Source organism: Phyllostomus hastatus, unplaced genomic scaffold, assembly GCF_019186645.2.
Source record: "Phyllostomus hastatus isolate PE091 unplaced genomic scaffold, TTU_PhHast_1.1 phas_contig_86, whole genome shotgun sequence".
NCBI classification, from domain to species: Eukaryota; Metazoa; Chordata; class Mammalia; order Chiroptera; family Phyllostomidae; genus Phyllostomus; species Phyllostomus hastatus.
In genome coordinates this window covers 41,429,407-41,455,642 of record NW_025333977.1, presented here as the reverse complement: position 1 = coordinate 41,455,642, position 26,236 = coordinate 41,429,407, and the positions used below count along the sequence as shown (strand labels likewise).

At 48.4% G+C, this 26,236-nt stretch overlaps 1 protein-coding gene and 1 pseudogene across 1 annotated transcript in view; one reads left to right on the top strand and one right to left on the bottom strand.

Moving 5' to 3' along the window:
* XXYLT1 (xyloside xylosyltransferase 1) overlaps nucleotides 1-567 on the top strand; it is a 167,091-nt gene extending 166,524 nt beyond the window's left edge. The window contains exon 5 of the mRNA XM_045851728.1: nucleotides 103-567. The gene's annotated coding sequence lies outside the window, so the exon portion shown is untranslated. The remainder of the gene's footprint in view (nucleotides 1-102) is intronic.
* A 24,952-nt stretch (nucleotides 568-25,519) lies between these two features.
* Nucleotides 25,520-25,775, bottom strand: LOC123827518 (annotated as a pseudogene).
* Between the last annotated feature and the right edge of the window lie 461 nt (nucleotides 25,776-26,236).

Genomic DNA, 26,236 nt, shown 5'->3' with positions numbered 1-26,236 from the left:
CTGTGGCCCTCATCACCAAGCTGGCCTCATTACTGCCGCCTTCACAGGTCTTACCTCCCAGCTGCACCACACAACCTCACTATCCCTTATTCATCCAAGCAGCTCCAGGTGACCAGGCTGTGCTCGGAAATCAAATCTGTCATCAAAGAACAGAGGTGGGCCACCCCCAAGGACATACAATAGAATTGTCCTGACCGGGAAGACTCCTTCCGAAGAGGAGCCCAGCTGTGCGCGAGTGTGACTGTGTGGCTCTGACGGGCCGCCCTTAGTCTTGTAAGCATTCCAGTCTCCGTCTGAAGAAATTATGCTCCCGACTTCCTCCTTGCACCACGTCAGACCTGCACCTTCGAAAAAATGAGGATATATTTTTTAAAGTTCTTCTTTAAATGAGTTCTCCTATAAGTGAACTGCAAACAGGAAGCCCCTGGGGTCTATTTTGTGGAGCCCAGTTGAAGTCCTTGGGGAAGAAATGTTGTTGGATTTTCCATCTTACTGTCTTTCAATTTCATTTACTTTTTTCTTTTCACTGTGAGTGAGAATAGCTAATAAAGAATCGTGGAGAACACAGTGATTTCTGTTGTTTGTGCTGTGACCCCAGTTTTCCGTTACACGAGGGCTCCGAATCACCAGTGTGCTCAGCGTCACTCAGCCTCCCTGCCTGCGCGAGGCCGCTGACTGAGCCGGTCTCTGAGGACCAGGGAGAGCGCGTCCTCTCCACTGGTCCTCAGAGGGAGGCGGGAGCAGGCCGGCAGTGTTCCCTGGGGTTCGCAACGAGAGAATTGATTTAGTCTGGGTATCAGCAGGCCCTGCCACTCCTGGGAGCAACAACACCCCACCCTTTCCCCTCTCTTCACCCCAGACTGTCCGCTCACTTTCCTCCCTGCGCTCTCAGCTCTGATGGAATTGGCCTGTTTTCTTAGGCTCTTGACTTCCTATTTATAACTGCCAGTTGTTGAGTTCCTGCAGCATACCAAGCATTGCATCAAGGGATTTATGCACACTGTCAATAATACTAATGAATACCTCACAAAGGGCATTACAATCCTAATTTATTGTAAGAAAATAATGAGAAATAGTGACAGAGAGTCGTTGTTTGTCACAGCATTTTTTATAATGAAAAAAACCTGGGCCAACCTAAAATGTTGAATAGGGGAGAGGATAAATTATGTTATATCCATATCATGGGAAAAAATCATATTCCCAAAGAATATTCAGTTATTGGGAGATGCTTATAATATGCTATTAAGTAAAGAATGGGAAATATAGATTATATATGCAATATGTTCCTAATTTTATTTTGAAAATCACATCTATTTTGTGTATATACATATATGTATTATGTGTATATATACATATATGTACATATAAACAGAGAGAGCCTGCTTTGCTATGTTTTATTAATCTCTTTTAAAAAGTGTGTTTCAAATACCATGTTTTTAAAAACCCAGTTATTTCAATGGGAAAAAAGTGGATAAAATGCAGGAGCATTTTAGACTCAAAATAGCAAAGGCATTTTTTTTCTGCAGTAATTTCAGTAATTAAAGTGTTTCTATAGCTATGAGTGTCTTTTATTGCAAGGGGAAAAAATAAACTGGTTGATCAAAATGAGCAAAAGTCAAACAAAATCTGTTTGTTTACTTTTGAGATCACCAATGCAGGAGCTTTTTTCCTTGTCTGTCACCAGTGGCCTTGGCCTTACAGCTCCACAGTAAAAAACAAAATAACTCAACAGGAAATTCCATCAGACCAACAAAGCCACCGTGTGTTCCTGTGCTTTACCGAGAGCAGCCTTCTGACAGCTCCTGCAAGGCCGGTTCCTGACAGGGATCCTGTTGGAATCAGTGCAGTGCAAACAGCATTGATTGTGCTGTTTAATTTGCCTTTGGAAACTTCCACTGTGGAGCACATGCCTGTGGGAGTGAATAGAGCAGGAGTCTGAAAAGAGAACATTTCTGGGTAGCAGGATTAGGATTAAGGTGCTTTTTATCTTCACCCGTATTTACTTCTATATTTTCCATAATGAATATTAATTATTTTTATGATAAACAATAAATGCTGTAAAATTTTAGCCACCCACCTTCTCCCTATTGCAGGTAAGTATCACCCCAGCCACTTTACAGCTCACGGTTGGCCTTGGTTACCATCACCCATAAGAAAACAGTCCTGGCTAAGTAGGCTCTGGGTTTTCAACTTTCACTACGGATGCCCTAGTTCTCTAAATAAAAGAGACCTAATAATAGCATCTCCAGACTCTGCTTTCGTTTTTGAACCATCGTCTTTTGTGTGTACACAAATAATAATGGCCTTTGGAAAGCTCACGGGCTTGTAAATGAGATTTATTCTTGTATGTTTCAAAACCAAACTACTGCATCCCCTTCAGAGCATCTTACCAAGCCAAAGAGTGGCATGCTGGCTCAGCGGCCCCCAACCTGGAGCATGCCAGGAGTTTGTGGGTTAAGGGAGCAAGTGCAGCTGTGACCCGACACCCACTTTTATTAAAGGCCAAGCTTCTGCTCATTCTAAGACTTGGCCTCCTGGCTCAGTATGAGAAGCCCAGAGACTGGGCTGGATGGGAGTTGGGCAGGGCCAGCAGAGATTTCTGAGAGAGCAGGGTGTGTGGCAGAGAGAACCATGCACCTCTAAGACAGAGGCCTGGTGTTGAATCCACGTTCTGCCCTCCCTGCTTGGGCAGTCTTGGACAAGCAAGGTCACCCCTTCCCGATTTGTGGACAGGGAACAAGGGTTCCCTCAAAGGAGTGTGGGAAACTTCCCAGAAAAGAGAGCATAAGGGCTTGGGAAGCTGAGAAATAGTTACACAGATACAAGGGAATTCTTAAAATTATTACCTAAAATGCTCTTTTTAAAAATGAAGTTCATCAAGGTAACATTGGTTAATAACGTAAGTTTCATGTGTACACTCTAATACATCATCTGTGTACTCCACTGTGGGCTCAGCACCTAAAGTCTGGTCTCCTTCCGTCACCATGTACTTGACCCCTTCACTCTCTTCACCTTCCCCCACCCTCTTCCTCTGTGGTAACCACCATACTGCTGTCTGTGTCTATGAGTTTGTTTAAAGCATTCTTTTTTTAATTGAATTGGTCAATAAAATTGTATAGGGTTCAGGTGTACAATGCTATATCATCTGTATGTTTATTGTATATTCACCAGCCCCAAGTCAAGTCTCCTTCCATCACCATTCATTCCCTCTTTACCCCCCGCCCACCTCACCTACCCCCTTTCCTTCTGGTGATCGCCATGCTGTTGTCTGTGTTTAAAACATTCTTTTTTAAAAAAATATCTTTACCTGAGGAACATTTTTTAAAGGATTTTATTTATTTATTTTTAGAGAGGGAAGGAAGGGAGAAAGAGAGAAATGACAATGTGTGGTTGCTGGGGGTCATGACCTGCAACCCAGGCATGTACCCTGACTGGGAATCGAACCTGCGACACTTTGGTTCGCAGCCTGTGTTCAATCCACTGAGCTACGCCAGCCAGGGCTTAAAACATTCTTTTAAAATGACAGCCATCTGGGGCACATTAAATTGTTGGTAGCATCTCCCTAAGCCCAGACGCTTGCTTGTAGGCTGCCCTGCTGTGTGGCTATTTGCACATTGACCTCACCGTCTTCATGGTTTGTGAGCTCCTTAAGGGCAGAGACCTTGCCGGTGTCCCCTTTGCATGTCCTCCAGGACCCGCTCAGGCTGGGCCCAGTGCAGGGGCCACAGAGTGAGGGAGTGGTGTCCCCTGGGTGCTTGGGCTGGTCTGCTGTCTGGTATGGGATGTGGGTGAAGCCAGAAGGTCCCAGCACTTCTCTCCTTTTCCCTCTGTCTCATTCTCACCATTATTTGTAACCTCAGGCATAGCAGGTTAAGGGCGCAACCCTCCTCAACCCCTGACCCATCCACCACCGCTCCCAGGCAGGACCTGCTCTTGTCATATTTATTCATTCCCATTTATCACCGTATCTCACTCCCATCCCCCAGTACACATTCATTACAGCCTGCTTTCTGTTCAGCTTCGTGTTCTTTCAGAATGACATTGTTTTGTGTATATGTGTTTTGATTTGAGTAACTCTTAGAATATTCTCGTGTGCCTTCATTCAGCACTGTGTTTTCAAGGTCCATCCCCACTGTTATGCACACACAAAACTGCTGCCCTTACTCTGTGGTGTGCTCTGCCACAGTCTCCCTGGCCTCACCCACATTGACGGAAACCCACATACCCTGCCACCCACCTACTCACCCCACCCCACCCCCCACACAAGGAACCCTGTCATGAATGTCCTTGTCCTCAGTCCTTATGGACCTGCTCAGAATTTGTGTTGCATGTCCAGGAATTAAACTGCTGGATCGTGAGATTTGCAGATGTCAGCAGTCCCACCTAGGTGGTGCTGGCTGCTCCCCAGGGCGGTTGCTCTCTCCCCACTTTCACCAGCATGAGCCCTCACTTTCTCTGCACGACTGTGCTCAGGTCCACATGGGTCTGCAGTGACACACACATGGTCCTATGATCATAGTGGAGTTCTCCAAAACGGGCGGCCCAAAGAGCTGCTCTGTGTGAGTGGTGTCACGGTGCCATGGGAAAAGGCTGGACAGGAAGACAGTGGCCCTGGGTTCTGATCCTGATCTCACCATCGGACCTTGGCCAGGAGGCACTGCTCTATGAGAATGGGAGAGTTTAGCTGGCTCCTGGCCCTGCCGCCCTCCCAGAACGACTGTGATAGTAGGTAAGATAACTCATATGAAAGTACTTACAAGGCTCTAGACGTACCCTTGTCCCTGGTACTGCAATCTGTCCCCAGTGCCATGGACACTGTCAGAGTGGATGCTTCCCTTCATGGAAGCTCTGGCCAGCCCAAGTCCTGCCCAACAGCATGTCCTAGCCCTCTGGCCCCACAACCAAGCTGCCCCAAGGGCAGTACACAGTGTTTCCCCATTAGGGCATCCTGCCCTCTCTCAGGAAGGCCTCCTCTCCCACACGCCATGAAGCCGCCCCTCTGACTCCCATGCAGCCTGAGTCGGGCACTTCCTCAAGCACAGAATGCCTTTACACCAGGCACAGAGCCGGGCCTGAGAGTCTCCGCTGGCTGTGTGGAGTTTCCATGTGTGTACAGCCTGCTGTCAGCAATGTAGTAAGCTTCTGTTCGAGCAGCAGTCTGAGCCATAAAGTGACATAAATGTCAATAATCTTCCAAAGCTAAGTGAACACATGCTTTGAAAAATTTAAGTACTCATTCACGGTCATGGGCAGACAGCTTCACAGTAAACTTGAGTCCATCTCATCCTGTCCCAACTCTCAGAGAAACTAACCTTCTCTCTAGTTCAGGAAGCCATGACAACCCTCTCTCCAGGTATCTCGTGGGTGCCTTTGTGGTCTCTCCTCCCCTGCCTGCCTTCCCTGGCCCAGCCTCCTCCCCCAAGGGTCCCCAGGATCCTCCTGCCACTCCCCACAATTTGAAGCTTCCCAGTTGGGGCTCCCACCATCTCATCTTGGGCCAAAACCACTATGTGTATGATCCCATACCACTCTCTGCCTCTCCCCACTGGGCTTCTGCTGCTCCTGGAAAGCAGGCTCTGAGATGGAGATTGATATGAGGAGGCTTCCCGGGAAATGTTCAGTGGGAAAGGAGGGAACAGGACACCACAGGGAGAAGCTGAGCTGTAGGAGGGGAGCAGGCCAGGCCAGGGAGAAGCTGAGCAGGGAGGTGGCCATGACAAAGGCCTCAACCAGTCCCACAGAGAGCTCTAGAGTGGGGCTGCCATGCAGAGAAACCCTGGTTGGAGCATGGGAGCAGGGCCTTCCCTTCATGCGCTGTTGGTGAGGGGAGGACCCCCTTGGGGACGGCCTTGGCTCTGAGCCGTGAGCAGCCAGCAACCCTAGGGGAATGAAGCTCCATCTTGACGGGGCTTCTGGGCAGTACACCAGAGTGTCCACTGTGGAGCCCCTGCCCCTACAGGCCCAGCGGCCCAAAGCCCTCCTGCATCTTCCTCCTTGGCTTTCCTCTGAACTACTCTCTGTTTTTCTCTCATCCTGGGGCATGTCCTGATTCAGCTCTGCCCCATTCCAGATTTCCTTCTCCCTGCAGACACGGCCCTGCCATTCCAGCCCAGCATGCCCCACGGTGCCAGGCCAGTCCCAGTGGCAACCAGGGAAGACCAACTGCTGTTTGCAGGGGGCAAGGCCCTGTCTTCTGCCCTCCCCTCTGGACTTGAAAGCCAACCTGCCTCTGCTTTCCTAGATCTGCACGTGGCCCAGGGCACATCCACCACCTGCAGGTTGCCACTCGGCAGGAGGGAGCAGGACCGCAGCCACCTGGGCAGACAAGTGAGGTGCTCCCCAAAGACCAAGAGCCCCACCAAACACAAGGGGCATCTGCCCTCGCAGGGATGAGTCAAAACCATGAGCCAACACTGGGTTACCTGCTGCTTACTGTGGGGAAGAGACAGAGGAATTCTGTGTAGAGAGCACAGGCTTTGGAGCAGGGAGACCCAAAATGACACCCCAGCTACGACACTGTTCGGAACCCGCCGTGGGCTGCATTCTGTGGTCACAGTGGTGAAAGGACGGGTCAGTCCCCCCTCCGACAGAAGTCCTCCCAGTGGCGTGGCCTCGCCGCTGTGGGTTGCATATGCTAGATCCAGAACGGGGGTGAGGGATGCCTCCTGTTGGGTGCGATGGGAACCCCAAGTGCACCCGTGGTGAGAGTGCAGCCGTGAGGTTTCTGACACAGCCGTGTGTGGTCGAAGAACACGTCTGACCTCTCGGAGCCTCCCAGTCACACCCATGTGCTGGCCATTGTGAGGACTAGATGACAGATTGTAGGTAACATACTCTCTGGCCCCAACTCATGGACTGGAGTTTCAACTCATGGTGGCTATCACTACGACACATACAGGGAGCTACCATTTTCTGGGGATGAGGAAATTCCCTGGGCTCCGTGGATGAGCATGAACGAAGGACTCTGTCGCATCCGGCACATCCGTGCTCACACAGCAGGGATATGCTGGGCAAAGGGATGAGTCACATCCCAGGCAGATCGGTCAAGATTTCATCATGCTACTCAGAACGGCACACAATTTAAAGCTTATGAATTGTTTATATTTGGAATTTTACATTTAGTATTTTTTGGAATGCACTGACTAGGGCTAACAGAAACCTTGGAAAGCAACACTGCAGGTAAGGGGGTGCTTGCTGTATACCATGCTGTTGGGAACTACTGTGAGTGAAAACCATGCCCGCACCTTCGGTAGAGAAGAGAAATGGTACCAGGGGAATTGGGGAGCAAGATGAAGGAGCAGAGACAGGCCCAGAGATGCCCACCCCACAGCATCCCAGTGAGGACCACGGGAGGGAGGACTGGTGAGCACTGGGCTCAGAGGAGGGCTTAGCATCAGGGAAGATTCAGAGGAAATGCACGGAGCCCCAGAAGTAACCACTCATGGCAGGAATGCTCCCTCTGTGTCCCCATTGAACGAATACCCTATGTTCACGTTCGTCCTCTCGTCAATGTAATGAGTTCCTGGGACTTGACAGTCCCCATGGCAATTATTTTGCCCTTAGAATTCCCAGAGGATGCCCTCAAATGTTTTATCTGCTCTGTGAGACTTAGGTGGATGACCCTAAAGCACAGGTAGAGTGGGAAAGAAATGCTTAGAGAGGTAGTGAGCTCCATGTCACTCGAGGTATGCCAGCAGGGACTGTGCAACCTCTTGTGAGAGGCCATGAGATGAAAGTTGGGCGACAGATGGAAGCTCGGACGGCCTGCCCCTGATAACTGAGATTCTGGATTTCCAACCCAATTTGCTGTCCTTTCTCCACCACTAACCCCACTGGAAAACATTTACTCTGTGTACCTGAATATCTTCAGGCACCAATTCTAGAGGCTCTGGGAGGCCTCTCTAAACAAGGGTCTCATGAGAACCCGTCCACGTTTTCATCACGCTCCCTCCTCCCTTTCCGTGTGGTAATCTGAGTTTCCTAGAAGAAGCCCTGCAGAAGGCCACACTGAGCACCCCACGGGCAGGAGGACACAAGAGGGAGGGAGATGGCTTGGGGAAGGGGCATTGGGAGGGGTCTGGCTGGAAAGGAGGCATATCGTGGCTGATGGGAACCATGCTGCTGTAGAGATTTGATCTGCATGCTGGTCAGTTCCCAGATCAAACCACACACATGAGCTAAAACCCCGAGACAGGAGGGGATTAACAAAAGGAGCATTAGAAAGCAAAAGACAATGCCTTTTAAAAATATATATTATAGCTGACATTTTAAAAGAGAAGATTAATGACCTTAGCAAAATGGAGACAGAACTGTCCTGACCCAACTAAGAGGACATTTACCGGTGCCAGAGGTGCTTGCTCTGATTTCTTTTTCTTTTTTCAAAAAGATTTTATTTCATTTCAGGGAGAGAGGAAGGGAGGGAGAAAGAGTGGGAGAGAGACATCAATGTGTGGTTGCCTCTCACACGCCCCGCACTGGGGACCTGGCCCATATGCCCTGTGCCCTGACTGGGAATTGAACCGGTGGCCCTTTGGGTCGCAGGCCCCACTCAATCCACTGAGCCATACCAGCCAGGGCCATGATTTCTTTTTCTTAAAAAAAAAAGATGTCATTAATAAATACTCCAGATGCCCGTGACTGTAGCTGAGTGAGTGCATTCCGTGAAGGCTGTGCGCACACGTGACACTGTGCTGGCCTAAGCCCTCTCTGGCTCAGCACGCAAGCCTGGGCCACCTTACTCCCTGCCGGACCGCACAGGAGCCCTGCAGGTTTGGGGGCGTTTAACTGCTATACAGACGCTCCCTACTTGGTTCTTGCTGTACAAGTGGCGGTGGGTCCTTTCGGTCTGAAACAAGGGTATTAAACCCAGTTACCGTCATCCCTCCCCCATTTCCTTTTTACTTCCAGCTCCTCTTGGGATAAGTGGGAGGGGTGAGGGAAGTAGTGAAATGGGATTGGTTCTGTATGTGTTTAGGGGACTTCACAGTTCATAGACAAGTACTCATGAGGGTCTTCACTTGCACCACCTCCTTTAGGCTTCGCAGTGTGTACACTCCCCCCACCCAAGGAAAGGAAAGGAATTATTATTCCCATTTTACATAGAGGGTAAGCTGAGTCTCAGAGAGGTACCATTATTTGCTTACGCTTGCTTAACTCACAAATGGTAGAACTGGTACAACAGCAAAGGACTTCTAGCTCCTAACTATTCCCTCACTCAGCAAGTCTTAACTGGGTTCCTGCTGACACTGTTCCAGGCACTGGGAATCTAGCAGCAGACAAATAAATAAGCGAGATCCTCTTTCAGTGGTGAGGGGTAGAAAGAGCCATTTGAGAAATAGTTCCTGGAATGAATGGCCCAGAAGGGCCTCTCTAGGTAGGTGGCAGTTGAACCAGGAACTCAACAACGAGCAGGAGGCAGCCATGTGAAGTCTGTGGGGAGGGGATTTCAGACAGAGGGAGCAGCAAGGGCAAAGGCACCAAGAAAGGGAAAAGCTGGACTTGTTAGGACTGTCAGAAGGCCAGTGTGGCTGAGGACAGAAGGGAGGGTAAGGGGAGGAGGTGAGGCCGGAGAGAGAGGGGCCCCAGCATGCCAGGCTCCATCAGCCACGGAAGGAGTTGAGGTTTTATTCTAAGTGTGACGGAGAGTTTGAAGCAGGGAAGTGACGTGATCTGGTCATTGTGTGGAGAGTAGATTGTAGGTGGCAAGGGTATCAGGAGGAAGGCCAGTAGGAGGTGACAAAATGATTTAGGCAAAAAGGTGATGGTGGCTTGAGTTGGCGATGGGTGAAGGGGCAACAAGATGTGGACAGGCAGGACCCACCTGAAGGAAAGCCTCCAGGCCTCACCGAGGGACAGGGCTGCAGGCAGGCTGGGGTACGTGAAGGGGGCGGGCCGAGGCTCTCCCCTGCGGTTTTGGCTCGAGTAAGCTGGTGGGTGCCTTAATTAAGATCAAGAAGCCTTGGAGAGAAGCAATTATTTTTTTTAGAGGAGCAGAGGAAATCATGTCCCGTCGATGACAAATGAGAGATGTCTACTAAACAGCCAAGTCTAGATCTCAAGCCCGCTGTTGGGGTTCGGGGAAGAGGCGGGTTATGGGCTATCAATCTTCGAGTCAGATTTGTGGTTTCAAGATGACTAGGCGAGAACACGTCACCTCTCCTTCTTCTCTTGAAAATCACCCAGGGGAAAAAAAAAAGAAAACAAAAACCAAAAATAAAACTTGAAGTCTGATGAAGTGAGATGTCTACAGCCTCACACATGGAGATGGAAAGTAGGCGGAGGAATGACAAAGGATTTAGCAGAGAGGAGAAAGCCCCAGTCTAGGGGCCTGAAGGCAGAGGGTACCTGTGGGGAGGGAGCTGGTCTACCCCGTAGGACGCCTGTGAGGGACAGCAGTGGGGACACTAAACAGAGAGGTGGGAGTGAGGCCAGGGAAATGGGGGCTGGAAACAGGGAGGGGGCTTTTAAAGCCTGTGTAAGGAGGAGTGGTCCCACCCAGATCAGAGCACTGAGCACTGCAAGGGGCTGGAACTTCATTCTCTGGATGAAATGAAGCAGGAAGGCCCAGGAGCTGGGAGGGCTGTGATGAAACCCTGACCAGAAAGAACAGACTCCTTGAGAATTTGCGCCCTGCGAGGTGGGCCTGCCCCGGTCTCTTCCCCAGCCGGCCCCAGCCCCACAGCCCGGCTCCTTTCCTTGGGCCGGCATTCGGAGAAGGAGCCATCTAGTCTCTGGAGAAACTGCACTGCTGTGAGAGACCTGTAGCTGCCGACATTGGAGGGTTCTAAGTGAACATACGACAGGCCGCCTGGTCACCCTACAAGGAAGCTCAGAGTTTTCTGTAGCATGTGGACACAAAGTCACAGTCACATTTCCTCAAGTGCTTGAGAGCCTCCCACGCAAAAGACAGAGATCAAAACAAATAATCAGAAAAAAAGGGCATCTAGAAGGAGCAGATAAAATGCCCAGAAATAAAGAAAATGTCTAAATAAAGTGTATCTTCAGAAAGATGAAACAGTACTGCATCAGTGAAACACAAATTAAAGCCATAAAAAAGGAACACTCTGAAAGTATAAAATACTCTTGGAAATTAGAAATAATAGCTGAAAATAAAAAGTTAATAACAGGGTTAGATAATAAAATTGGGGAAATCTTCAGAAAGTAGGGAAAAAAAGACAAAGGTGGAAAACAAGAAAGAAAAATTTTTTAAATCAGGTCATTTGAAAAGGTTCAATAGTTCTAGAAAAAGAAACCAGAGACAGCACTAGGGAGGCTATTACCATAGAAATACAATAAGAAACCTAAGGAAAACATAAGAAATATGTAGTTAAGTTCTCAGAACTGGGGGACGTAGTGCCCAGTCCGATGAATGCAAGAAGGCCTGTATCAGTGCAATGCACAGGAAATTTAAGAACGACAGAGATAAAGAGAAAATCCTGACAACTTCCAGTCCAGCGTGAGAATAAAATAAAGACATTTTCAAACACAAAATCTCAGGAATGTGCCTCCCATGCATCTTTTCTCAGGAAGCTTTGGAAGGGAAATCGCCACAGGGAAGGGGTGAAAGGAGACAGGATAATGCCTGGGATCTAGGCAGGGGGAAGTGGGGGTGTCTGATCAAACCCGGGAGGGAAGGGGCGCCGGCCACAAGGCACACCTAGGGAGCAGCTCTGCAGCATGCAGCAGCGAGTCAGATGACCCTGAGGGAAAAGGGAGCACACGGACTTGGTGACACCTTTGACTGAAACGCTACGTTGCCAGGCCTTAGGGGGTGTAGGAAGATCCAGCCACATAGTAAAAGGAAAGTGTAACATTTTTCCTGTAATCATTTTCATTTGATTAAAGAAAGGAAACACATTTACTTAACCCATCAGTGAATAATATTATTATAATCATATTAGTATGATACTACTGAAAACGGACATATGTATAAATGGAGCAGAATAGAGAGCCCAGAAATTAACCCATACTTTTATGGTCAATTAAATGTTTGACAAAGGAGGCAAGGATGTACAATGGGGTAAAGACAGTCTATTCCATAAATGGTGTTGGGAAAATTGGATAGATACATGCAAAATAATGAAACTAGACCACCTGCTTATCCAATACACAAGAATAAACTCAAAATGGAGTAAAGAATTAAATGTAAGACTCAAAACCATAAAAATCCTAGAAGAAAACATAGAAAACTCTCTGACATTTCTCTTAGCAATAATTTTTCTGATACATCTCTTTTAGCAAGGGAAACAAAAGAAAAAAAATAAACAAATGGGACTACATCAAACTAAAAAGCTTTTGCACAGCAAAGGAAATCACTGATAAAATGAAAAGATAACCCACTGGATGGGAGAACATATTCACCAATGATACATCTGATAAGGGGTTAATATGCAAAATTTATAAAGAACTTACACAACTCAACACTGAAAAACAAACAATCCAATTAAAAAATGGGCAAAGGACCTGAATAAACACTTCTCCAAAGAGGCCATACACATGGCCCATAGACATATGAAAAAGATGCTCAATGTCATTAATCATCAGAGAAATGCAAATTAATGAAATATATATCACCTCACACTTGTCAGAATTGCTATCATCTATAAATCAACAAACAATAAGTTTTGAAGAGGATGTGGAGAAAAGGGAACCCTCATGGACTGTTGCTGGGAATGCAGATTGGTGCAGCCATTATGGAAGGCAGTGTGGAATTACTTCAAAAAATTAAAAATAGAACTGCTTTATGACCCAGCGATTCCACTTCTGGGATATATCCTAAGAATCCTGATTCTTAGTGTTGATGAGGAGGTGGATAAAAAGGTAATTTAGTGCAGTGTTGGAGGGACTGCAGATTGGTACAACTACTATGGAGTTTCCTCAAAGAATTACAGGTGGAACTGCTCGATGACCCAGCAATCCCACTTCTGGGAATACATTTGAAGAACCCCGAAACACTAATTTGACAGAACATATGCACACCTGTGTTCATCAAAGTATTATTGACAATATCCAAGATTTGGAAGCAGCCCAAGTGCCCATCAGTAGATGAGTGGATAAAAAAGCTGTAGTACATTTGCACAATGGAATGTTACTTGGACATTAAAAAGGAGGAAATCTTACCTTTTTTGACAGCATGGATGGAACTAGAGAGCACTATGCTAATTGAAATAAGTCAGTTGGAGATAGACAAATACCATGTAGTTTCACTTATATGTGGAAGCTAATGAACAAAAGAACCTAACAAACAAAATAGAGATAGACTCATAGATACAGAGAACAGATTGACAGCTGTCAGAGGGGAGGGGACTTGGGGAGTGGGTGAAAAAGGTGAAGAATTAAGCAAAAACCCCAAAAACTCGTAGACACAGACAACAGTTTGGTGATGACTAGAGGGAAACAGGGTGAGGGGAGGTGGAGGAGGGTAAGGGGGGATACATGGTGATGGAAGGAGGCTTGGCTTGGAGTGGTGAGCATAATATAATCTACAGATGATGCACTATAGAATTGTACACCTGAAACCTATATAATTATATTAACTAATGTCACCCCAATAAATTCAATAAAAATTTTTTAAAACTAATGCTGTCCTGAGTCTCCTGACCCCACATCTTGTGAGGTCCAGTATCTCTAGGACTTCTGCAAGCTCCCAGGACTTACACTGTCATGGGTGCCAGCGTGAGGCCCCTTGTCCTCGCCACCTCCCCCGTGTGCCACCTCCTGGGCCAGCTGTTCTGTACAAGACCCACAATATGGATTCTTCGCATAGATTCGTGTTGAGATTTGGGGCAAGAATTCTACATATGTGGTGAACTATTCTCACCTTGGCGTCACCTCAGGGGTAGGTGATGGGAGCTGGTCCCACGGTTGGCGGTGCTGGTGTTAATAACTCAGTTAAGATGGATCAGCCAAATCATTCCAACAGAAAGGTATCCTTTCTCCTTTGTAAATAATAACCAGTCTGAGGGGTGATACTTGGGGACTGTGTGAATGTCCTGTTCACCAACAATATTGTGCCCAAAAGCATCCAATGACTTGCCAGCGTCAATTGTATCAGTGGTTGCCAGGTGGTGATTTGCTAATTCTCTAATTCCTCCTGGGCTCATCAGCTGGCATTGGACTATGAGGAGAAAGCTTCTCTGTTTTTACTCTATCCTTTAGGCCAGTGGCTCTAAACCCAGGCTGCATATTTGAATTACATAGGAGCTTCAAAAATGATCAGTGCCTGCCCCCACCTCCACCCCAAATTCTGATTTATTTGATCTGCATGGAGTTTCAGCATCAATATAATTTCTTAAGCTCCCAGGTTGTTGTGTAGTCAGGGCTGAGAACCTGCTCTGGGTACTGGGAAGCCGTGGGGTGGCGGTGGGTGGATGCAGAGGAGTGAGGACTTCACCAGAGTCTGTGAAAGGTCCCTCTGGCTGCAGAGGAAATGGCATTTGCAAGGGGGGCAGGGCTGGAGGCAGACGGCTCAGTGGAGTGAAAATGTTGCAGTAATCCTGCTGATCCACCATGAAGGAGAAATCTAAGGAATAAAGTTCATGTTCAAAGGCATTTATTTGATGCTGTAGTCCTGGGAGCTATCTTTGCGGAAGTTGTGGGCTGAAGTTAATAAAACATGAATAAACAATCTCTTTCATATATGTGGCATGGCCTCGTGTTTCAAGCTTCATTATACTCCTCAAAACCCACATTCATACACAGTCGGGAAGGCAGAGAAGCACTGGGGGCAGGGAAGGGTTAGGCGAGCCCCTCCCACTGCCCAACCACATTTGTGCACCAGGTCTCTGATTGTTGAGCAGCCCCTCATCTGGAAAGTGACTTGGTTAAGACACAAGGGAGGAAAATACGCCTTTTGACTTATGATGCTTGTTAGTTTTGAGATGACTCATTGTGGTTGGCATTATCCTGCTCTTCATTCAAATCATGCACATGTATCTATCAAGGACAGTGGGCAGGTAGGAGCCCAGAGGGACCATGGGTTTGGGGAGAACGTTACCCCACTCAGTGCCCTAGCAAAGTGTGACCAGACAGGGTGGTGGCTGTTGGGCTAAGCTAGTCACCCCCACACAGACTAGGGGGCAGCTCAGGAAGTCCCATCTGGGGTGACAGGATCTGGCTTGGCACCTCTCCTTTAGAGAATGGGACTGAAAGGCTGGGGCATCTGAGGAATTCCCACTGGGAGGTTTCTTAAAGGGCTGCAGCTATAGCCACTGGAATGTTGACCCTGAGGTTGTCTCAGGGACACTTCCCCTGGGCTCAGCCAGCCCCTTAGGGCAAGGCCAGGCCTAGAGTGCGGCTGAGAGGCTGCTGTACTCTGCTCACTCTTCCAGCTGTCCACCATCTGCCCTCTCGGGGATGCCACCCAAGGCCCAGAGCACGTGACCACAGGCACCCAGCAGAGTCCTCTGGCCTCACGTCCCACGTCCATAGCTAACCGCATTCCATCAGGAAGTCACTGTGACTTCTTTCTCTCAAACCCAAGTTACTTCCATCAGGAGGTAGATCTTCAGGCCCGTCCCTCCCCACAGGCGCATTGCCAGTCTAGGGCAGTGGTTTGTCTTCACAGCCAGGCGGCAAGGTTTCATTTCATTTCTCCCTCAGCTCTCCACCCTCATCAAAAGAAGGAATTGCCTGCTGCTCAGCCTTGGGGGAATGCTGTGAGGTTTAATGAAGTAGTATTTGTGAAAACTGGCTGGCTATGAAACCAGGTCTTTTTTTGCCTTCCTGGGGCTCCTTATGTCTCTACCCCAAAGGGGAAGCTGGGTGGGAATCTTTGCTGAGTTCCCAGCTTCGAGGCCCCTCCTCTGCTGGGTCCCTGCCACGCTCTTGCTCTTCTCTCCAAGGTGTGCTCAGGGTCCCTGCCCTTTGCTGCAGAGTCTCTGAGGCCTCCAAAGCAGGCCCCTCCACACGCTGCCCAGTCCTGGCCACTGGGCCCTCAGGCCAAGGGTTCACCTGGCGGACCAAGTTCTTCCCCTGTAGTTTCTCTCCCTTCTTGGGGAATGTCAGACAGAGAAATGCAGTTTAGAAGAGATCAGTACTCTCAGGTAGAGAAGAACTTGCTGCATTTACAGCAAATCAATTTGGCACAAATTTATTCAGCACCTGCTGTGAGGGGCTCCCTGAGCCATGGGAGGAGTCAGCATTGAATTAGCCCTGCTGGGCGCAGAGACACTCACAGGCAGGGCAGGAGGTGGGCACAGGTATTAATATTAAAGCCGGAGAGTGTTGCCCAACCAGAAAACCAGTTAGGCCCCTGAGCCACCATGTCCTCATCTGTGGTATGCTGGCAATAATACCTACCTAGGGTTTTGTACAGAAAACATGAAATGAATAAAACAATGCATATGAAAAGGCTTTGCAAACAGCAGCAAAGCCTACACATATGACCAGTGTCGTATAAAGGTGGTGCAGGAGAAAGAGAAGTAGATTCTGACTGGGGAGCTCTGGGTATGTTTAATGGAGAATGTTGGATGTATGCCTTTAAAAATAGTGCGATATTTAGTATTAAGTTTGACTGCTAGTACCAGAGAAATCCAAAAGCTTAAACAAAATATAAGGCTATTTCTTTTCATGGAAGTGTCCAGAAGTAGGTAGCCTAAGACCAGTATATCAGCTCCATGGGGTTAAGGACCCATTGTGTTCTCCTGTCTTATTGTTTTTCTATATATAGCTCCAGAGTCAAGAATACTTCATGGTCCCAAATGGCTGCTCCAGTTCCAGCCATTACATCTATGCTCCAGTGACCAGGAAGGAGAAAAAAGGAAGGAGACAAAGGGAAGGAGAAAGGCTTCTGAAGTGGCACTTACTTATAGACTAAATCTTAGTTATATGGCCATATCTTCTCCAAGAAATGGTGGGAAATGTAGTCTTTATTCTGAGTAGCCATATCATTCTCAATTACATAGCCCACGGAACAGGGAGGAACAGATATTAAGGCCAGGAAGCCACAGCTGCCACAGCTGGGCAGACCTGTGGCATTCATTCCTTCTCTGCTTTAAGGAGACCTCTTTCAGCCCCTCTCATCTGCTATCCAGAAGAATGAAGCTGCAGAGGATTGGCTGGCAGCCTCTGAATTCTGACTGCCCTGGGAAAGCACATCAGGTAGATCATTTCAGCTCTTCTAGAGAAAGCTGTGCCAGCAACAGAGGGTTGCAGTGTGGGTTGTCTTCTGGTGCCTGCCTGCCCTGCCTGGGCGGCATGCATTCATTGATCTGAAGATTTTTCCTCAGGACAGGAGGTGCCCTCTCTCTCTAAGGCTTCTCAGAGGCTCCAAGCAGGAATACTGTCTAAGAAGCTGATGGAGACTCTCCTTTCCCCTCCTCAGTCATGGGGATGGACACTCTGTCTCTGGGGCCCACCTCCACTTTTCCCACATGGCCAGATGTGGCCTGCCCGGGCCTTGGGCCCCTTGACCTGGACAGATGGGAGCCTGGGGCGGAGCTGGCAGAGCTGCAAAGAGAAGCGTGTCCTGAGGGGTTTCATTTGCTGCCTTCCCCAAGTGTCCGGGCTTTAGGAACATGGGGTGTCCTGTGGGCCTCTTGGCCTTTATCTCCTGTACCCACCACTGCCTGGCTTCTTACAAAGGTCTTCTCACCCAGCTCAGGGTTCTGCCCCGGCCCCTCACCTGCCTTGGTGGTCCCCCCGCAGCCTGCGATGAAGCCCATCACACCTTCATGCACACTGACCCCTGCCTGGAATGCCCTCCCACCCCTGCCTTTCAGAGTCCAGTCCATGTGCCAAGTCCCCCACACCCCCATTTCTCAGTTCCCTGCTTCTGCCTCTCTTGGCTGTGATCCCTTCCTTATCTTGGAACTCCCTTCACACCCAACACACCCCTTTCCTAATGAGACCTCTTTTGGTCTTGGGTGTAGGTATTTGGCGTTTGTTCTGAGTTCTGCCCTAAGCTGGGACCCTGAGGTACAGGGGCTGAAGGAACACTGGGGGATGGAGGTTAGCTCACCTCCCTGCTGCCCGCTGAATGAGAAGAACCCGAAGTGCTGGCTCACAGCAGGGTGGTGGTAGGTCCCCAGGGCCCTTAGGACTCTGATGGTGTGTGGCTGGACTCAGTACTCAGTGGGCACTCCCAGGGCGATTCAGGGCATGCCCAGCATGCACAGGACATGCGCTCTGAGTTCCAAACAGGCTGGTTTCAAGTAAGCCCAGGGGAACAAGCTGTCTCTGGTGGACTCAGGGACTCGCTGCCTTTCTACAGGCCAGGCCTGGAAGCCCTGGCTGAAGACTGGCCAAGATGGCAAGAACAAAAACTCTTCTGAAGTGGGAAGAAGCATATATAAAATGGAAATTCTCCAGTGTTGTCCTTGTCCATTTAAACTACAGAGGTCTGAAAACCACCTTCCCACTCCTGCACCAGCAAAACACTAGAAATTCCGCTGTGGCTGCAATTGCCAATATCTACTTCTCTGTGCTGTAAACTTCTCTGAGCCTTAAAGGTCAATATCACAGCACTTTCTGGATCAGTAATTAAATGGTCAATCGTTAGATCCAATTAGCCAAGGCCCACGTCTGAGGGTGCGGTTAGGACCCTGTCACTCTGCCTTCCTGGTCAGCCTGCATCGAACTCTAGGTAATTAACCCCGCCTGACCCAGTGTTTAATCGGCCAGGTGTGCCTGCCCAAGGCCCGCTGAACAACCCCCGCCCCCGGCTCCCTGATCGTCTTTCTACTGATGCTCACGCACAATCATTCTTCCCGCTCTGCTGTGGCTGAAGTGCACCAGTTAAACACTTAGCTTCAGGGAAAAAAACGTACTCAGGGTTGTTTTTATACCTCCTGCCTCTGTTCTTAAAGAGGAAATTAAGGATTGAATGTGACTTATCTGAGGAACTTTCTTCAGGACTAACATCCTAGATTTGGCTCAGCCATTGTTTTTTAGCATCTCAACTTTTTGATTGGTAATATTTTTGATGCCTGAGAACATAGTTGGTGCTTTAGCTGTTTACATAGGCTTTACACATGGAATAGCGCACTTAAGTGCACAGCTGCATGCATCTTTGCCAATTGAACTTACCTGTGTCATCACTCTGTCATTTTTAAAGTCCTGATTTTTCAGATGAACATTCCATCGGAAGGGGAAGCCCCGGAAGGGGAAGAACACAACACCGAGCACTGTGTTTTTACATAGAAATTAGCAAAAACATTTTTGTAAAGTTTGATTTCACAAATGGTCTTTAGTTGCCTACTACATTCACGTCCATGGAAGCCCCTCTTCCCTGGCAACGTCTGGTAAGAGGCTTTTCTCTGCAGAGCTAGCTCTCTGTGAGAGTTGCATACGAAACTTCGTTGTCAGTTCTGAAGGCCCAGTTACAGTGTAGAAGAATCACTGACTTAACCAAAGCATGGCGTTGCCTCTCCTCACTGCAACCTGGGCACCGTTTAGAAGGAAAACAGAGCTCGGATGGAAAGGTCTCTGTGGTTGTTCCATGTGCCTGGGACAGAAGACCTGTCCACCGGCTCCTTGAAAACAGAGAACTGATGACCAGGTTCCCCAAACAACTGGTGGCCCGGTGGCCCCTCCCACCCTGAGAGGTTCCCCGCCTGCCACAGGGCCTAGGGTGCTGGCAACCCCTTTCCCTGGCTACCAGGAGACTCTGCCTTTTTCTGCCACATTTGTGTCCACAGGGAAATTCCAGGCTTCTCCAGAGACCATCTCAGCTGCTTGGAATCCTGCTCTTTGACCTGTCCCGGCTGGCTCAGGCCTGAGAGGAAAGGAAAGTAAATAAATAAAAATCCGTTTGATCACAGGCAGAACATTTATCTTTCAACAGGCTGCTTCCTGAGGAAGAACAGCACAGGGGTTTGGAATGAGGGTGCTGTGAGTGCCGGCCTGTCCATGCCTTTGCTTGTCACCGTGCGTGCCCCCTGTGCCCAGCCGATCCTCTCTGGGATGGCATTGTGGCCGAGCTAGTCACTGGCCCTGTATCGGTGCCCGGAGCCCTGCCCTTCCTCCCGGGCCCCTGCAGAGCTGCACCTCCCTCTGGACCGGCAGGCAGCTGACTGGCCTGGTTGGCCTCCCTGTGGCTTTCCCAGTGGAGGAGGAAATGGGTCTTGACCATTGAAGTCAGCCAGCTAGCCTCCCTCCAGGAGTCCAGGCTTCCTCAGGCCCTGGAGGCGGCGCTAGGGCTCGGGAGCATAGTGGGGAAGCCAAACTCAGGGCTCCCCTGAGGGTATCCTTTGGCCTTTCAGGATCCTGCTTGGCCCTTCTGGTTCTGGCCTTGGGGGTTACTTGCCCAGGGCATCTGTCACTTCTTCCTCATGTCTCTGTCATCTGGCTGTGGTCAGAGCCCTCACGTGAACTTTAGATTCTGAAGAACTGTAGGGGTCCCAGAAATCCTTCCCTGAAGCTCAAGGAAATCCAGTGGCCTGTGGTCAAAAGCCCATTTGCTGATCAGCTGGTAAAAAGTTATGGGTCCCTTTCATACCTTACCCGGTGCTTACTGCAGAGGTCCCAAGGGCTCCTTAAGCTCACCACATAGAAAACTAACTCCACACTCACCCCCTTCCCTCACCCTCTACTTGGTGTCTGAGAACTCACAGTCATGCCACACCCAATCCTCTTAACACTCTAAGTCTGAATCCAGACAATAATCTGAGTCCCAAAGACATCCTTCTCAATGAATCCAATTTCACTTGATTTAGTTAAATCGATCCCCTCCCTCCTCCCCTCCTCTCCCCTCCCCTCCCCTCCCCTCCCCTCCCCTCTTCTCCCCTCCTTTTTCCTTCCTTCTTTCTTTCTGACACTTTACAGCGCTGGGCACCATGATGGAGCTAGAGTCACAGGGGTAAGGGGGATTCGGGCTGTGCCCGCAGGGACAGTGCTATATGTGGCGAGCACCACACAGAGGTCAGGAGGAGCACTGTGCTCTGGGCTGGGGGAGCAGCCCTCAGCGGGCCCCATGCTTACTTCACACCCACGCCTCGCCCCATTCACCCAAAACCTGGACAGTCTGCACTGGAAAACACAGGCCACAAAATAATGGTCAGTGAAAACAGCAGAGAATCAGGAAGTGGGAAAATGAAATAAAATGGGTGCCACAGGCACCACATGTTTTTAGAAACTGGAGTTCATTCATTTGGGAAGCTTGATGGGTCACCGAGTGGGTCAGCCCGGAAGCACACGGACAGTCACAGCTGCATTTTGGGAGTAGGCCTGACTCTGTGCTGGTGTGTTGCATACGGCTTCACGTGTAACCCTCAGAACACCCCTGCGACCAGGAGCTCTGCACAACACCATTTTACAGATGAAGAAACATGATCAGCAATTATGTGCCTCGCCCACAGTCACAGAGCTAGAGCCAGATTCAAACCCAGGCCACCTGACTTCAGTGCTTCTGCTAATTATGGCATGGAAATGACTTCTATTTCCACCAGCTTCTTTTTAATCAAGGCAGATTAGGCACTCAGCATTGGCCAATCTAGTGTTTGAGTGCTGTGATGTATATTTAGCACCTGCAAAGCAAGATTAACCGCTACATGTTTTGTTGATATTCTGGGAACTGATTGTTAGCAGTTACCAGCCAGGCTTTATCTCAGGTTATTTGTGGAAATCTCAGCCCATACTTGCCTTGCCCACAGAATGGTTCTGGAAATGAAATGGACTGGAAGTCAGGTGACTGAAGTTGTAACTCTGGGCATGCAGGTGATTAGCAGTGTGACCGTGGGGATATCACTTTTCTCTGGTTTCAATTTCCCCACTGGAAAATGAAGGAACTGCAGCAACTCTACTGCTCGGACCAGGGGAGGAGTCCATGTGCATCAGGAAGCACGTTCAAGGCTGTTCGTGTCTGTGCCACCTGCGAGTGTGAGAACCTGAAGACTCTCTGTGATGGGCTGTGACAGCCCATGGCAACCCCACGTGGTAGTTGGCTTCCAGGTTGGTCCTCAGAGATCCCTGCCTCCTGGAATGGCCCCAGGTGTGGTCCTCTCCCACACTGAACCAGCGTTGGTCTGTATGATCGATAGCCAATAGAACATGGCAGAATAATGGCACACCACTCTTGAGCTTAGGTTGTGAAAAGACAGCAGCTCCCATCTTGGGTTTCCTCTCTTTGTTGACACTGGGGAAGCTGCCTTGTTGTGAACAGCCTTGTAGAAAGCGCCATGTGGAGAAGAACTGAGTCCTCTTGCCAACAGCCGTGTGAGCCACCTCATACGCCAATCTTTCAACCCCAGTTGGGGCTTCAGTCAGCTGCAGCCCTGGCCCACAGCCCCGCTGAAACATCAGGAGAGACCCTGATCCAGAGCCACCAGGGTTAGCTGCTCCCAGATCCCTGACCTCAGAAACTGTGTGATGATAAAAGTTTGTTGTTTTAAGCAGCTAAATCGGGGGATAACTTGTTACACAGCAGTGAATAACTAATACACCTGTACTATAGAATTTTAGGCAGCGGTTGTTTTAAGCAGTTAAAACAACCGCTGCCTAAATGGAGTAAATCTCTGTGTCTGATATGGAACAATTTCTAAGATAGGTTGTTCTGAGAAAATAATAACTATGGAAAAATTCCCAGAGCTATGTCTCTTTTATGTAAAACACCATTACCACCCTCTCAATTTTATATGCATTTCCAGGTGCAGGTACACAGGTAATAAAGGAGGCATAGAACATATCAACCCTCACCATTAGTTCATCTCTCAGTAAGGGGGTCAAAGATGGATGCAAAGGACTTCATTTTTTATTCAATATATTGCAATTTATTTTAGATTTTTACCATGATAATGTGTCAGTGTATTACTTTGATACAATTAAAAATTCTTCTTTAAACAGAGGGGTTGGATTATACAATCCCTGAGGTCTCTTTCAACTGGGTTGTTTTGTAGTTCTATTAAAATAGTCACTGAATGTAGATTAAAAGAACAAAGTAACATTTATCACCTCTTTGCTGGCAAACGCTAAAAATTTTGATAAATGTTGGAGAAGACGTTGGGAAAACTGGTACTCTCATACACCGTTTCTGGGAGGATAAATTGAGACTCACTTGGGAAAGTGGGTCATGGTGAGAGGAAGATACTGTCGACTGAAACAAAGCGTGCAGACGCCGTGCCCTTTGACGCCGAGCACTTCCACTTCACGTTCATTCCCGGACAGGGAAACACCGGCCACCGGTGGGCCGCATCTGTTTACGTAAATGCCGCGCTGGGAGGAGCATTCTGCGGCTCACCGAAGGGTGCGAGTGCCAGCGGATCTTGCCAGAGCAGAAACTAACGTAACCCAAATGTCCATAAATGAGTTTGTGTATTTTTATACTGTAAACTACAATGACACTATTAAAATGAATGAGCTGGATTTATATGTCACAATGTAGATAAATCTTTAAGACACATCAAGTGAAATTACACATTGCAGAATGTTACCTATAATATGATATTATACCATTTAGAAACATAAAACCACAATACAATCTTATTTCCCAATGTTTTGATTTAAAAATATCAGAAAAAAGTCTGATGGTACAAGCTGGAGTCACAAGGGTGCGCGACTGTGTCTCTGGAGAAAAAGAAAGGAATATAATTAAGGGATAATTAAAAGGGATTTAACCTTTATCTGTAATGTTCTGATTTGATTAAATAGTTATAAAGCACTAGCAAGCACTATGTAAGAAACGTATTTAAATATTCATGTGCCATTAAAAATTAATTTAGGGAAAGGCATTTGCCTTTACCAAGATCTTCGGCCAGACGAGAAGGATTCTGATCTATTATGAGCGATATATCTTGTCTCTGGCCACACATCAGAGTCACCTGCACCTGCAGGAACACGGGATGCGAGTCCTGTCCGCACCCAGCCGCCCTGGCGTCATTGGTGCGTAGCTCTGGCCTTGGTGCCTTTCAAAGGCTTCCCGGGTGATTCTGGTGGACAGTCTGGGCTGAGGAGCCCTGATGTAGAGGACCAGGAACTGAAAAACTGTCACAGGCATAGGACACTAAAGAGACATAATGATGTGGTCTTCTGGAGTGGATGCTGGAATAAAAGAAAAGGACATTAGCGAAATCCAAATATAGTTCATAATTTAGTTAACAGTGTGTCCGATATTAACCTCTTAGCTTTGATAAATGTCCCCGGTTATGTAAGATGTGGCCTGAGGGAAGCTGGTGCTGGGTATTGGGGATCTCTCTGTACTGTCTCTACAACTCTTATGTGCATCTGAAAGTATTGCAAAATAAAAATGTACTACATATCTTGGAAAATAATTATGGTTACATTTTAGCTCTCTGGGTAAAAACAGAGACCTAGCTAGACCCTCAGAATCTTCCCCTCCAGCTGGGGCCCAGAACTCATCATACTGAGGCTATTGCCTTTCCTTCCAGCAATAAAAAGCTGATAAACAAAGCTCAGAACAGCCTTTCAATTAAGATTCATAGGATAAGTTTCTCAAGAGTCAAACTACCCATGGAGCTCGCTGGTTATTCCAGAATGAGTGGGTAGGAAAGAAGACACCCTTCCCAGGGGAAGGGAGAAATCCCAGAGCTTCAAGCTGGGGAATCATGATGTTCATGGGTCTGATGTGCTCACCGCAGAGATCTGGACATCAAGGCGGAGGGATGCGGAGGACCGGCCAGCCCTGCAGAGAGTGAGGGCAGGGAAGCTCTGCCCTCCAGAACTGCCCTCCAGAACTGCCTTCCAATCCAGTTCTCTCGATCTGCAACTGCAGGGCTCTTCCTATTATTTCACCTTTGTCCCTGTACTTGACAAGCAGGTGTCTGTGTCAGGGAAACTTGTGTCTGGGCTGCAGAGATCCCAGAACTCAAATCGTGGCTCCTTGTAACTCCTTCTATTTCTGCTGAGCAAAATTTCTCATTTTTCCATTACTTAAAAGAAATAGGCTTTGTGAGCTTTTACAGTCTGCCAGCTGCCAACGCTTCACAGAACAACATCATCCTGAGGAATTTATAAATTCTGGAACTACTTCAAGCTGAGTGCTGGGCTCCATCCCTGCCTGGTGGCCTTGACTAATGAGGGTTTCGCTCGCATTCCTCTGGAGGGCCAGGCCTCTCTCAGCCTGCGTGGTGCTCAGCTGTGATGAATGGGCCGTATTACTATGAAATTTCCCACGAGTTTGTGCCACACCTCCCCCAGCCTGCCAGACCACTCAGAGGCCTGAGCATCGGCCTGCCCATCCCTGAACATCTTTTCCAGGGCTGGTCTGCATAAAAATGGCCTTGGAAAAAGTGATTTGCTTCCAGAATCATTTGCAAGGAAGTGCCTCTGATTCGTCTTGCTTGAGGACAGAAATAAAGGAACCTGGTGTATGGCTTTGAGTGGGAATGCAGTGGGGAGGGTGGAGTAGCTGTTCTCACCTGGCTCTGTGTGAAAATCACCTGATGCCCCCACCCTATCCTGATTGAATTAACTTGAGGGCCCAGGTATGGGCATATTTTTTCTTTTTCCCCTTTTTGATTGAGTTTATGGCAAAAAATGGTAAGGCAAATGGGGTTGCAGAAAGAAAAAGACGTGTGGAGACACAACTGGATAGGGGTTTTCCTGCTGGGCTTTCTATCCGCAGGCCTCAGCAGCTTTGCCATGGACCTGCCTGATTCTTTCTCATCACAAAGTTGATCCTGGGAGTCACTTTCATGTTGTAGATCCTTCGGCAGGTTTCACAGCTTTCCCTCTGTCGTCGGCAGCAAGGCTTACACTACTGGAGTCACTTGACGTCCTCAACGAGCCCATCCATGGGCTCTGTTTCAGGTCCTATGCACACCCTCCATGTTCCCTTCCTGCACCATCACAGTCCTGGCAATGAACTTCAGGTGTGTTGCCATGACCATGTGTGCTACAACCGTTCAAGGCTTGACAGGGTCATGAGATTCAGGCAGATGGAAGAATATTCATGCAGCCATTGCGATGTCTGACTTGCCTTTATTTAAGGGTGGGCGATCCATGCACACTGCAAGCTATGTGTCCCCCTGCATGTCTTTGCATGTAACCCATCCCCTCTGCATGGCACCCCAGTGTGGCACCCAGTAGGGAGTCCCTACCCCCTTAAGTACTAGAGACAAACAAAGCTGGTAGGCTACCAACAAAGCTTATGCAACAGAGCTTCATGCTACCTATGCAAGTCCACTCAAGGCTATGGGAACACTTTATCGGACCCAGTCTCAAGGCTATGAGAACAGTGCTTATCAGGCCCATTCTCAAGGTTATGAGAAACTGCTTCCCTTAGTTACCCAGACATCTGGATGAGGAAGCCAGACTGCCTCAGTTTACTCTATACCTTGAAATT